This window comes from Delphinapterus leucas, chromosome 21 (assembly GCF_059928025.1).
Source record: "Delphinapterus leucas isolate spDelLeu-1000000601 "Yukka" chromosome 21, BTC_Dleu_Yukka2, whole genome shotgun sequence".
Lineage (NCBI taxonomy): Eukaryota > Metazoa > Chordata > Mammalia > Artiodactyla > Monodontidae > Delphinapterus > Delphinapterus leucas.
The window spans coordinates 14,522,731-14,535,914 of NC_143149.1; the positions used below are offsets into that span (position 1 = coordinate 14,522,731).

Consider the following 13,184-nt stretch of genomic DNA (forward strand, 5'->3'; position numbering starts at 1 on the left):
TTTGTCCTTGTATGGATAGAATTTTATATGTTTATATTCTTGCTGTGTATATAATTTTGGATCCTGCTTCTTAACATTTCCCATGCTGCTACAATTTTTATAATTGTTGTTATCTTAATGGCTACCTAATCAACCATTAAGTGGATTATCATATTTTATGCAACTGTGTTCTAATTGTTAAGATTTGTTAGATTTTTCCACTCATTTGCCATTAATAACATTGTGAAGCTGGGTTTGGGCCAAAAGCCAAATCCTGTCCACTACTTATTTTTGTAAATAAAGTTGCATTGGAACACAGCCAAACATACTCATTTACATATCATCTATGGCTGCTTTTTCACTGTAAAGGCAGAGTTGAGTAGTTAAGACAGAAACCCTATGGCCCACAAAGGCCTAAAATATTTATTATCTGGACCTTTGCAGAAAAAGTTTGCCAACTCCAAATTATTATTGTAGAACCCAAATTGTTTTTCTTATTTTGGATCACTTCATTAAGATAAATTCCCAGGATTAGGATTACTTGGCACAAGTGTGTGACTATAGTATAGTCTCAGAGAGTATTTCCAAATTGTTTTCTAAAGCTGTTATGTGGTTATAAACATATGAGGGTCCTACTTTCATTCAACTTTATAATAATTGAGTGTTATCATTTTAAGTTTTTCTTAATTGAATGATCACTAATCATACATCATTTATCTTCTTGTCTGCTCTTCTTCAGTATGAAAAAGTTCTTTCCCTATATGTTTATTAGTTGTTTTTTTCTCTTGTATGAAATGTTTGATCATGTTTCTTATATGCTCATCTATTACAGTCTTATTGCTTCACTTGTTAATTTGTATGAGCTTGTAGATGATTTTCCAACTTACATTAAAAGAACCAGCAATAAGATGTGTTGGTTGATGGCTTACTGCACGCAGATACATATAATTCATGAACGCATTCATTAAAGCAGATAGAGAAGTCGGGCTTATAAGTATCAATGCCACCTTTTAAAGCTAGAGTATCTGTGTTGCTGATGTAAATAATACCAGTAGTTCTTTTATTACACTCTAAATCTGTAAGCTGAACTCCTGTAAGGAAAATATGTCTTATTTATGTAATGAAAATATTTGCATATGTAGTATTAAATTTCTCATTTGTGTATGACTCATTAGACACCCAAGTCAGTTCTGGTCCTAAATAAAAGTACCTTGTTACAATGATCTTTTTTCTCAAGATGCAAAATGTTGACAAGCTTGAGTCTCTCCCACTCTGGCTGCAAAAATTAAAAAGGGCTATAATAAAATTATAGAAGGCAAATCTGTGACCAAATACAGGATTAAATTCCCAGACTAAAAGGAAGAACAGTGTTAGGGAGAGGGGAATAGGAAGACTTTACTTACTTAGACTTGTTTATAATCCTAAAGGAGGTTTTTAGGCACATATCTGTTGATAATATTTTAAAGATATTAAACCAATGCACTTTAATTTCCCCTTTAATGTCACGTTCTCTTCCAGCCTCCTACCTGTACAGCTGGCCCATGAGGCCCGTCGCCCCACAGAATGAGAGGACGGTGACAATTCTGCCTGGAACAAAGGTAGGACTGATCAGCTTTAGTCATAGGCTGAATTTCTTGAGTATGCAATGAGGCAATAATTTTTGGTGAGAAGGATATGCCTTTTCTAAATTTCTTTAACTCTCATTAACATACAAATTTGGCTGATTATTATATGGAAAGTGTAGCTGGAACTCAGAATCGGAGACAGAGAGAAATGAGAAATGTTTCTCTTTAGACCTGAGGCCTGAAGCAGCAAAATGAGAGGAAGATGTAGGGCAATGATGACAGGCATTATGGGGGAGGGTGCAGCTAGCTGCAGTGTTCAACATGATGTAAAGGAAATAGCACCCAGTGATTGAAGGAGGATGTGCCTAAGGCAGAGCCACTAGTTCCCAGGCCTATAGGGGACACATGGGACTTCCAGATGTCCTTAGATGCTGTGGAAAGGGACAAAGAGGTGCTGAGAGAGCCTAAGCAGAGGAGGAATGGACCACAGTGTGTGGAGATTTGGGTGTCCATAGGCCATCATTAGAACCTAGTAGTGCTTACCAGCTTGAGGATCAGAGGGGACCCATTGCACCACAGCATTCACCAGTGCAGGGAGCAGATCCAATCATTGGATGAGCAGAGGCCGTAAGGATCCTAGGACTCATTTCTCTCAATCCTCCACGTGCCCAGACAACTTCATGGTGTTAGCTAAGTGTGGCTGCGAGCACAGGCCCTGAAGTTGGGTTGCATAAGCTTGAATCGTGGTTTCAACACTTATTAGCTGCCTGACCTTGGTCAACTTACTCATTTTCCTCATTACTGAAGTAAAAATAGGGTAGTTATGACAGTTTAAATAATTTTTGTAAAATTCTTGAACAGGCGCCTTGCACATATTAACCCCCCAATGGTGTCATTAATGCAGGTGTTCTTGGGGAAGAACAGGGCATTTACCTGAAAGAGATGAACTCATCAGGAGAGGCCATTTAAGCTGTAAGAGAATGAGAACATTTATAATAATTAAATGTATTCCATTCTACCCTGTTGGGTGGAATAATCACAAAATAAAGAAGGCACATTTCTTTGTGTATCCACGTGCTGTACTTGTGCATTTGTGAACTGTGTGCAGACATATAGGGCCAAGAACCCTCCTTCAATCTCTTGAGCCCCTCAAGCCACTGTCTCTTCTTGACTCCATAGCTAAGTTTCTGGAAGAGCTATGTTCATCAGAATCTCCATTTCCTCTCCTCCTCACTCTTTCTCCCCCACTTCTCAACATTGTAACCCCTCACTCCACCTAAACTGCTGCCCCTAGCATGGCCAATGGCCTCCTGATTCATAAGCGCAATGAACGACTTATGAACAATTTTGTAATCTTCTTTATCCTCTTGTTGTGACCATTCTTCTTTTGTCCTTGGCCTCTATGACATGGCTCTTTGTTGCTTTTGTTCTTCTCTGGACGCTCTTGTTAAGTCTCTTGTAGTTGCTCTTCCTCTCTTGGTCCTTGAAATGTTATCTCCATGATGCTGTGCTTGGCTCTTCTCACTCTCTATTTTCCCTATTCTCCAACTTAGCATCAGCTGCTACTTGTGAAGGCAAACACGTCTGACTCTTAAACCCAGACCTTATTTCTGAGTGTACATACCATATATTTAATTGCCTATGAAATGTTTCTTCTTATTTGGGTGTCTCCTGGATTCCACAAAGTCAACATATCCCCAGCTGAACTCACTCTCTTCTCTATTGCCTACTCTCATTTCTAAAGTTCTCCAACTGTAAGGCAAATGATACTCAAGCCAGAATCTGGTGACACCTACCTCTCTTCCATCTTCACCAATCCTATCAGCCACCAATTCTGTGAAGTCTGCCTCCTCAATACCCTTTTTTTTTTTGCAGTACGCGGGCCTCTCACTGTTGTGGCCTCTCCTGTTGCGGAGCACAGGCTCCGGATGCGCAGGCTCAGTGGCCATGGCTCATGGGCCCAGCCACTCCGCGGCATGTGGGATCCTCCCGGACGGGGGCACGAACCCGTGTCCCCTGCATTGGCAGGCGGACTCTCAACCACTGCGCCACCAGGGAAGCCCCTCAATACCTTTTTTATAAGTCCTCTTCCTCTCAAATCCTCTGCCTCTGCCTGCTTTTAAGCTCTCATTGTGTCTCACCTGGATCACTGCAAAACCCTGACTGTTATCCCTGTCCTGAGTCAGGCCACCCTCCATCCCCCCAACAGAAAGATCTTTCAAAATGTAAATCAGAGCATTTCAGCTTCTTGTTTAAATTCCTTTAGTGGATCCCTATGCCTTCCATTAACAGTTCTAAATTGGAGGCCTAGGCTTATCAAAGTTCTTGTTGGGACCAGTGCCTGACACTCTAAACTTGCCCCATTCCCACACTGATCCAGTGCTTCAGCCCTATCCTGTTACTGAGGTTTATACTGTTTTACACCTTTGGCCCTTTGCATATGCTATTCTGTTTTCTCAAATGCTTCCTCCTATTTAACTACCATATATCTTTCAAAATTCAAATCAGTGTCACCTTAGGAAGATCTTTTAAACTGCTTTCTGTTCTGTCCCCGTGACTCCCATAATACATACATTATTTAGCTGTTCAGTGTTCCCTATGAAAAAATTTATCTTCTGTAACTCTAGTGTTTGTTTTGTTTCTCTATCTTCCCTAATAAGCTATAATCTTTTATAGGGCAGAGATTCCTAACTACTTCTCTAGTGCTTGGCCAATGGTAGGGACAGGGCTGGTGTTTATTGAGTGAATAAATGCATGAATGAATGGACATGGCTTTATGCAGGTGAATGGGTCTCTGAAAAATCCAGTTATGTGATGTAGAAGACTGATGATGACCTTTACTCTTATAACCATGGATAATCATTAGTAGTTTAAAAAGCAGTATAGCTGAATACCAATGCTATTAGCTTACGCAAATCCTTTTCATCTTTTTATGTTTACTATATGTACTATATATTATTTTTCATTTTCACATTATCATAACCTATAATATATAATTTATTATATTATTATAACATGATTTATTATATTATACATGATAAATATATATTATTTCATTAATTTTATTTTTTGTTTACTGTATAGGCCCTTTTTGTAAGCAAAAGCTCTCTCCAATGTTCCTGTAAATTTAATCTTTATAGCTAAATGCTTTTAGTCCATGTTTCCTTTATTATTAAGTGAATATATAATCATCCTACATGAGTTACAGACTTTGAAAACTGAGTTTACACGAACCCAATATTATTGCGCAACAAATAATAATTACACAAGTTAATCTATAAATCTTAGATAAGTAGGATAGAGTCTGGGCATGTTAAGGGATACACCTGTGTCCATTATCTGGGACAGACATTTGGCTGCTTTGTAATTTTATATGCCCTTTTCATTTTTCTCAAGCCCCAAGGGATTTGCCATGATTTCATCTTCGGGAGTTGGCACTTTATTATTTCCTCCTGTATTTCTTTCTGCCCTGATTGGCCATGAAATGGAACATTTTTCCCCCTCAGCAATCCCTTCCTTGATGGCCCAGTATATAAGTCAAGAAACCTAGTTCTTTTAAAACTGTATGGTCTTTCTTAGATGGTTTTGGAAGTTTTCTTGGTTTTTGTCTGGGGAAATCATCCAATGGAAGATTCAGTTCCCTCAAAATCTGTTTCTTATCCTTTTGTCTGGATAGAGATCTCCAGGTTGCCCTCCAATGCACCAGAAAAGAAAATAAGCTTTCCTTACTGGGCCTCCCCCGAGGTTTCTTCCTGAAGCTTCAGACAGGCCTTCAGACAGTTAACTCCTTCACTCTTTGCAAAAACATCTGATTTTCTCCATGACTTGGAAGCTTAGCCCTCAACTGTGGCTCAGTTCTCTCTCTTATTCTGTTTTTTTTTAAATGTATTTTCTAGGTAGAATCAAATTGATTTTCAACCAGTGGAGGCACTGCCCAATTCCTGGGAATACTTAAAATGTATTGAGACATTTTTGTTGTCATGATAACTGATAGTTGCTCCTAGCATTTAGGAGGTGAAAGTCAGTATGATAAACCTCCAGCAACACATGGCATAGTCTTACACACCAAGGAGTGGTCCTACCCCAAATGCCAAGAGTGCCTGTGTTGAAAAACACTGAGGACACAGCTTGTTCTGCTCTTGGGTAGTGAATTGTTACTTTACTGCCTTTGGATTACTATCTGGCTCTAATTCCATTCAAGGCTGTATAACATTGATATGGCTTTAACATGTTAAATTCTCTGAAAACATTTGTGTCATTTTTTTTCAGTTTATTTGTGTTATATTTTGATTAACAGCCATTCTTAACATTAATTTAGTTGATTTTATCAATTAATTGTTTTAAGAAACTCTTCTCTATCCTAAGATACTAACAATATTCCCCTTTATTTTCTGCTAAAAGATTTGGAAATTAGCCTTTTGCATTTCAAATTTTAATACAGTGAGAATTGATTTTTATAAATGGTCTGAGGTAGAAGTCCAATTTCTTTCTTTCTTTTTTTTTTTTTCTCATGGAGACAACTAATTACCCAAACATACTTTACTCACCTTTCCCTCCAGTAGTCTACAGAATATCTGATACCCATCAATATCGAGTTTCCATATGTATGATATATTTCTGGCAACTGGTTTTCCTTCCATTGGTCAATTGTTTGTATACCACATTATAATGTTAGCTTTATAAATCTGGATAACTGGTGAGGCAAGTAACCCATATGTTATTCTTCTTTAGAAATGTCTAGTCTATTGTTGACCCTTTGGTTTTCCATATAATTTTAGAATGGGCTTAAAAAGTCCATAAAGAAAGTTTCAGATTTTGATCGGAATTGAGTGTGGAAAGAATTGACATATTTACAATATTAAGTCTTTCTGTCTATGAACATGGTATGTGTCTGTATTGGATGCTTCTTGTACATCATTGCAAATCCTCTCAGCCTCACTTCTCATTCTAGCCACAGCCACGGTGACCAATTCCATGCAAACTTTAACTGGCTTCACACATGTGTAATCTGACAGTGCCCCTCCTCAATCTCATGACAGTTCTTTTGCTTCCTAGGCTGGGTCTTCTTTACTATAAGAGGTCTGTTGGGAACCACTCATGGCACATCCTGGAAGACAGAGTAGTTAATACCCTTTTTAGCAATGCTTGATCATTGGGAAATGGGAATCAATAGATAAATGCAACTGCCTTTATTCACAAGAGAAAAAGGTCGTGAGTTGCTTTTCATAAGGTTTCTCAAATGATTCCATGGCAGAAAATATCCAGTTGCGTGTAAAAATGGCCAGCTCAAAAAAATGCATCCTTGTGTTGGATCTCTCTTCTTCGCTGTTTAACTTCCCTCATCCCTCATTCCTTCTTATGAGATCAGGCTCTCAATAAATGACTTTTACTAAAAGCTTTCTCTCAGGTTCTACTGTTAGTGGATAGAGGGACCCAGACTAAATCAAACTTTTAAATTTAGGTTTTCTTCTTTTGCTATTAATACAGATTAATAATATTCTGTATACATCTCTTGTATTATCTTTCATTAGACTTTTTCTTAGGTACAGAATATTTTTATTGCTATTGCAGACAGTATCTTTTTTTCAAAATGCTTTCTATTAATTGCTGCTGTATAGAGATGCATTTAATTATGCATATTGGTCTTATATCCAGTCTCTTTGCTAAACTCTCTCATTTAATTAAATCTATCTGTATGTCTTTTTGGAATTTTCATCTAGACAGTTATATTTTCTGTAAATAATGACACTTTTATTTATGCCTTTCCAATTGTTATATCTTTTATTTCTTTGTCTTATCGCTCTAGCTAGAACATTGAATAGATACAGTAAAAAAGGCATCTGTATCTTATTTCTGATTTTTTAAAGTAGGCTTCTAACATTTTTCTACTATAATTATATTTTCTGTGGGATTTTGATAAATTTCCTTTTAGGTTGATAATTCTCACTTCTGTTTGCATCTTGAAATTTTTAAATATCATGATTTAATATTAATTTATATCTAATGCTTTTTCTGTTTCTATTGATATGATCTTAATTTGTTTACCAAGTTAATGATATTTATATGCTTTATAATTTTAAGTGACTCTTGCATTTCTGGAATAAGCCCAGCTTGGTCATGGTATATTATTATTTTTACATAATACTGTGTTTAATTTATTATTATTTTGTATAGGCTCATTGCACCTATGATCATGAAAGAAATTGGCTTATAATTTACTTTCTTTTTCTCTTACTATTCTTATGTGATTTTGGTATCAAAGCTATATTGGCTTCATAGAATGAGTTTAGTAATTCCTTTATTGCTATAATTTGAAAGGTATTATATAAAGCTGTAAAAATCTTGAAGACTGGGTAGATTTTGCCTACTAAAGTATTTGTGCTCAGTGTTTTCTTTGTTGAAAGAGTTTTTACTACTGATTCAATTTCTTTAATTGTAAAGAAGTCTTTGGGTATTGTATGTCCCCCTGAGTCCATTTTATTTAAAAAAATTATTTAGAAATGTATCTATTTTATCAAAGTTATCAAACTTGGGGGCATAAATTTTTCTTAGTATTCTCCTGGAATTTTTGCTATGTCTACATTTTTATTCCTAATATTTTTGTGCCTTCTCATCTTTTTTTTACAGTTGAATTAAAAGTTTCTTTATTCGTTTTTGCAAAGACCAACTTTTGACTTTATTTTAACTTTTATAATTTTATTGTTTTATTCTTTTCTAATTCTGAACTCTTCCTTATATTTTGTTAATTTGGGCACATAGCTCATTAATTTTTAGCTCTTATTACACTTTAAGCTATTTTTAGTTTTCAAAGTACCACTTCTGCTGAATTCCATAGTACATTTCACTTCTGAGATATTCATTTTAATATATCTATTCTGATTTCATCTTTGACAACTGAGTTATTTAGTAGTATGTTTTACATTTACAAACATAGGGTTTTTTCCTTATATTTTGTTACTGACATCTAATTAATTTACATTGTCAGAAGAGAAGGAACTCATAAACTAATTCTTTGAAAAATTTTGACATTATTTATGGTCAATTATGCAGTTAATTGTTACATGTGTACTATATGTGCTTGAGAAAAATGTTTATTTTCCAATTTTTGGGTACAGGTTGGTAAATGGCATTGTACAATCTTTTATATCTTAATTTCTCTTTTGCTTGATCCATAAATAATTGAAAGAAGTATGTTGAAATCTCCCACTTAATGATAGCATTATCAATTTCATCCTATAGTTCTATTAAATTTTACTTTATATGTTTTGAGGCTATTTTATTAGATGCATACAAATTTATAATTATGATTCTGGTTGAACTGAAACTTTTATGACCTTCTCAAACCCTAATAATCCTTTTTATCTGAATTTTTTTTCTGATAATAACTTAAGCCTTCTTTAGTTTATAATTTAAGTAGTATATCTTTTTCTTCTAGTATTTACAAACTTTACATGTCATTAGGTTTTAGGTTGTAGGTATGTTTTTCAATGCAGTGTGGCAATATCTCTTAATTGTCATGTTAAATTGATTTGCATTCATTTTCTTTATGGACATTTTGGACTTGATTTTATTCTTTTTTAGGATTTCTAAATTTCCCACTTCTTCTACATTTCTTGCTTGTTAAATCAACATTGACTGAGTTGTTTTTGAAAATTAAATAGTTCTTTTCTATTATTTTTGTAATGACTTCTGAAGTATTACCATGCATAATAAAATAATCTCCTTCTTAGAAAGAACTGGGATCTTAGAACAATTTAACTCAGATTACTCCATTGAACTTTTGGGCCATTTTGTCAACATTTTAATTCTGTCTCTAACTCTTTTTAAAACCCATACACTTGAAACATTACTTTATAGAGACAATATTTATTTATATTTATGCACATGTTTGCCAATCTTTTGCTTCCCAGTACTTTTTTGATCTAAGACCATACTTTTGGGGTCATTTTTCTGTTTCTTGAACTATCTCTTTTTGTATTTTTTTAGCATAATTCATATGTAGTAAGATGTACAAGTCTATTTTGAATATGTAAATGCATATTTAAAATATTTATGTACACACACAATTACATATATATACATATACACGGGCACACTCATTTAACCATCCTCCAGATCAAGATAGAGAATAATTTCAACACCCTACCAGGCTCCCTCTTCCTGTTTCCCATTTAGTAAACCCCAAAAGTACTGTTTTGGTGCCTATCACTGTAAATTAGGTTATAAAAGTGCCATATTAAGGGAATCTTACAATATGTACTTTTATTTAGTATGGTTTCTTTTATTCAACATTATGTCTATGAGATTCATTCCTATTGTTGCATGTAGCAGTAGCTCATTCTTTTTCATTGCTGTGCAGTAGTGCATTGTATGCATGTATCATAATTTATTTATTCATTCAATTATTGATCAATATTTGAGTTGTTTGCAGTTTTTTGGCTATTATGAATGAAGCTCCTAAAACCTTTTTAAATATATCTTCTAGAGGACATAAACTCTCATTTCTTTTGCATATATATTCAGTTGTGGACTTGCTGGTTAATAGGAGATATATATACATATGTTTAGTTTTAGTAGACATTGCCAAATAGTGTTCCAAAGTGTTTATACTAATTCACATTCATAACAGCAATAGATATGAGTTTAAGTTGCTTTCCCATTCTTGCCAACACTTGGCATTATTTATCTTATTAATTTTAGTTTTGGCCACTCTGATATGGATGTAGTAGAATCCCTGTGTAGTTTTAAAATTTGCATTCTCCTAATAACTGAAGATTAATGAATATCTTTTGTATTCTTATTAGTCATTTGGATATTCACTTTTATGAATTACTTGTTCATATCTCTTCATATTTAACTGGATTGTTTTATTATTGATTTATAGATATTCTTTCTATATCATCTTTGTTCTTAAAAAGTAATTTTGTTGGGTACACAATTCTTAATTGAAATTTTTTTCTCTCTGCATATTGATGACCTTAAGTCATTGCCTTCTCTTTTTTTTGAGGTAAATTTTAAAAAAAGTTTATATTTTATTTATTTATTTTTGGTTGCTTTGGGTCTTCATTGCTGTGCACAGGCTTTCTCTAGTTGCGGTGAGCGGGGGCTACTCTTCGTTGCGGTGCGCAGGCTTCTCATTGTGGTGGCTTCTCTTTTTGCGGAGCACAGGCTCTAGGTATGCAGGCTTCAGTAGTTGTGGCACGCGGACTCAGTAGTTGTGGCTCGAGAGCTCTGGAGAGCAGGCTCAGTAGTTGTGGCGCATGGGCTTAGTTGCTCCATGGCACGTGGGATCTTCCTGGACCATGGATCGAACCAGTGTCCCCTGCATTGGCAGATGGATTCTTAACCACTGCGCCACTAGGGAAGTCCCAAGTCATTGCCTTCTGATGAGAAGTTAGTTGTAGATCTAATTATCATTCCTATGTGGGTAATCAGTATTTTTTTTTTATTGCTTTTAAGCTCATCTTTTTATTCTTGATACTCCATAGTCTTTAGATGTTGGCTTATTTTTAAATTTATTTTGATAGGCAAACACAGTGTCTTGTGAATTAGAGATAATATTTCTATTTATCTTAAATATTGTTCTCTTTTATTCCCTTTAGTCCTTCATTCAATCCATCCAGTTAGATATATAGAGACCTTCTCATTCTGTCCTTTTTATGTGTTAACCTTTTTTCATATTGTCTATCTCTGGACTCACTTGTTTGCATTGTTATTTCATAAGCTTTTTTCACCCCCAGTCCACTGATCTCAATTCATCTCTCTGCTCTTCAATCTGTCTATTGAGCTTTTAATTTGACATTTTATTTTTTTATTTCTAAAATTCCTTTGGAGTCCTTTTCCAATATATCTAGTAATTTTTGTCTTGCTCATTCTTCTCTATCAAAACAATAAAAATGATTCTCTATTAGTCCTTTACCTGAAGACTTTAAATTTGCTGTTTCTGCTGACTTCAAGGTGATTTTTTTCCCGCGTGTGTTTGTTGATCTTTGATTGTAAACTCCTGTTGATTGATTTTAATCCAGGGTAACCTGGGAGTCTATATAGAGGATGCTTTTCTCCAGAAAGGACTTGTATTTGCTTTTGCTACGATTCAGTGAGCACTATGCATTTTGACTTTTCTAGAAAACAGTCTCAAAATGTACAACATCTATGTTTCTGTCTTTGGTTTTTTTTTCAGTTAAATATTATCTAGACCCCCCACGTCAAGTTCCATGGTCTCATCAGTCATGTGTTCAGCTTTCCTACCTCACTGCAAGCCCAGGACTCAGCCTCTTGACCTCCCCTCAGATCACCACTGCCATTCTCTGTCCACCCAGTACCCTTTGGGGAGTTTGAAGAGCCTTCTCTTACTTCATTTTGGCCATTGTGATATGGATGTAGTGAAATCCCTGTGCAGTTTTAAAATTTCTATTCTCCTAATAACTGAAGATTAATGAACATCTTTTGTTTCTTATTAGTCATTTTGATATTCTCCTTTATGTACTGCCTGTTCACATCTCTTCATTGTGAGCTCAGCAATCCTTCATGCAGAATTCTTCTTGCTTCCAAAAGCAGAAGTCATCCTTTTCTCAGACAGATTGTAAAGAGACCATTTTCACAGGTTTTGAAGAATGCTCCATGGACCCACTTTGATGGTGGCCGTGGTGGTGTTGATGGTGAAGAAGATGAATGAGGTAGGAACAAAGAGATAAGACTCCAGGCTGGTCAGCCTTGCTTTATGTAGCATTTTTCAATGTGGTCTGCATATAGGATTTAATGATAGAGAGGTTCCAAATCCTAAACATTTTTTCCAAGTCAAATGAATGATTCATTATTCCCAATTAAATGTATCCATTCTACTCTGCCCCAAAAGTTCTATGGGTTGATTTAATGGCCTTTTACAAGTATAGATTTTTAATGTTAAAAATAGTATAAATGCACAGAAATGAGAGCAGCAGAATCCAGCAAGGGAAGAAAGAAGTCACTGCCTCACAAGAGAGAGACCACACTTCAAGGGAAGATGGGACAGAGGATTGACCAGTAGGCGGTAGAGGTTTTTATGTGAAAGACTGTGCTGTTTTAAGAGACAATAGTAACAATAATAACATGAAAAAATGAATAAACTGTGATGTTTCTTCATTTAACTTTGGTTCATAGGAAACTATTCATGCCATCAGATTGATTTATTCATGATATTACAAATATGTATTATGAATTGCAGTTTGTGCAAACATGGTCTTCTTGGAGCAGATCTGCCTATAGGTAAACTGTTATCCCTGATTTTCATTCAATCCATTTATATGAGTCTGCTCTAAGGCAAAACACATACGGAAATATATCAAAGTCAAGATTTGTATCAAAATATCACCACGTCTCTGAAGGCTAAGCTTGCACAAGACCTGTCGAGGAGCTGGCTCAGGTTATAGAACGAGGACTCCTGCAAGATCTGAAAACTTACTAACATATAATGTTACATTTTTTTGTGTGTGTGTTTAAGAAAGCAGGGTGTTTACTGTGTGCCAGATGCGTTATATGAAGTTTCTCATCTAGTTTTACTTAACCCGTACAACAATTGAGTGATTTTTATAAACTTCATTTAAAAAAATGAGGCTGAAAGAGGTTCACAAACTTGATTAAGTTCTTGTAGCTTGTAAGTGA

The 13,184-nt window shown here is 35.2% G+C and overlaps 1 protein-coding gene across 2 annotated transcripts in view; it reads left to right on the top strand.

Annotated features, from left to right (window-relative positions):
• Nucleotides 1-9,917, top strand: part of LOC111173431 (uncharacterized) — a 122,320-nt gene extending 112,403 nt beyond the window's left edge. For both annotated transcript variants that reach the window (XR_002644190.3, XR_002644191.3), the window contains exon 4: nt 1,498-9,917. The gene's annotated coding sequence lies outside the window, so the exon portion shown is untranslated. The remainder of the gene's footprint in view (nt 1-1,497) is intronic.
• Nucleotides 9,918-13,184: the final 3,267 nt, after the last annotated feature.